This window comes from Bison bison, unplaced genomic scaffold, assembly GCF_000754665.1.
Source record: "Bison bison bison isolate TAMUID 2011002044 unplaced genomic scaffold, Bison_UMD1.0 scf7180017864456, whole genome shotgun sequence".
In the NCBI taxonomy this organism is placed as follows: domain Eukaryota; kingdom Metazoa; phylum Chordata; class Mammalia; order Artiodactyla; family Bovidae; genus Bison; species Bison bison.
Window position 1 is genome coordinate 32,624 of NW_011495018.1, and position 1,469 is coordinate 34,092.

Below are 1,469 nucleotides of genomic sequence, written 5' to 3' on the forward strand. Positions count from 1 at the left end.
CTCTGGGCTCCTCTGCCCCGGCTGCATGGGTCCATTCTGCCCGTGGTGCCTCAGGACAGTGTCTCCAGGAGGCCCCAAGCATGGGCTCCTTCCTGAGTTTCCTGCTTCAGGGCCCCGGGCTTGCGCTGCCCAGACCTGGGGCTGTTCGGTCCAACTTTATGCGTGGCAGAGACCTGATCACCGCTGGAAGCAGAGTAACTGAAAATTACTCCTTTCGAGCCGTCTTCATCTGATCCCGGTTGTCCTGTTTTGCAGGGGCGGGTTCTCTCGTCTGAGTCTGTTGTCTGCTCACCCTCATCTCCGTGGCCTCCTTGAGCCCGTGGCTGGCTAGTGTGTTCCTGGAGGGACTGTCCTGCTGTGATGGTGTTCAGTCACTGTCTTGTCAGATTCCTTGTGACGCCATGAACTGCAGCACGCCAGGCTTCCCTGTCCTTCACTATCTCCCGCAGCTTGCTCAAACGCATGTCCATTGAGTCGATGATGCCATCCCACCATCTCATCCTGTGTCGTCCCCTTCTCCTGTCCTCAGTCTTTGCCAGCATCAGGGTCTTTTCCAATGAGTTGGCTCTTCACATCAGCTGGCCAAAGTATTGGAGTTTCAGCTTCAGCATCAGTCCTTCCAGTGAATATCAGAGTTGATTTCCTTTAGGATTGACGGGCTTGATCTCCTTGCTATCCAGGGGACTCTCAATCGGCTTGCCTCAGCTGGCTTCTCGGGTGGTTCAGCCCAGGACGAGTCTCACATTGTGGATTCAGGGTCAGGCTGCCCTGAGCACACCCCGTGGCCCTGGGCCAGCTTCCTTCTGTGGGCCTCTTCTCTCCCTGCCCCAGAGGGAAGGGACCCGTCGCTGGCTACCATCCAGGCTTCCAGGCAGAGACTGTGGAGCCAGTTCCCTGACGGGAGCGCAGACCTCACCCTTGGCCTCAACCGGGTGCCCTCTCCTGCCCACGACTCCCAGGTGCCCTGACCTCTGCCTCCTCATCCCCGAGGCTACAGGCCTAGCCTGTGATGCTCTCACCTCGTTTTGGAGGAGGGTCGGCACGTGGGTCCCAGCGAACTTTAACTAGACCCAAGTTATTGGCCTTGTTGATGCTCCTGTGCAGCACAGAGGCCGTGCCGGAGGCTGCAGGTGCTGTTGATGCAAAGGCTTTGGGGAGACTGTGGTTGTCGTTTTAGAGGCGGGTGGCTCCAGCAGGGACGCAGCCGGAACAGAGGCCAGGCAGGGCCCACAGCCTGCGGACACACGGCTGCTCCGAGCCGGGATGTGTGTGCCACAGCTGATGAGATGGAGAGACTCAGAGCAGAGCAGAGAGGGCCCACCCCCCGAGGCAAAGACTGGGCCTCAGTTCAGTTCACTCACTCAGTCACGTCTGACTCTTTGCAACCACATGGACTGCAACACGCCAGGCTTCCCTGTCCATCACCAACTCCCAGAGCTTGCTCAAACTTATGTCCATTGAGTTGGTGA

At 58.5% G+C, this 1,469-nt stretch overlaps 1 protein-coding gene across 1 annotated transcript in view; it reads left to right on the forward strand.

The window, feature by feature from the left end:
* Positions 1-1,469, forward strand: part of CFAP46 (cilia and flagella associated protein 46) — a gene marked incomplete at its 5' end in the record, with an annotated part of 97,130 nt that overhangs the window by 23,544 nt on the left and 72,117 nt on the right. The gene's annotated exons all lie outside the window — the stretch shown is intronic.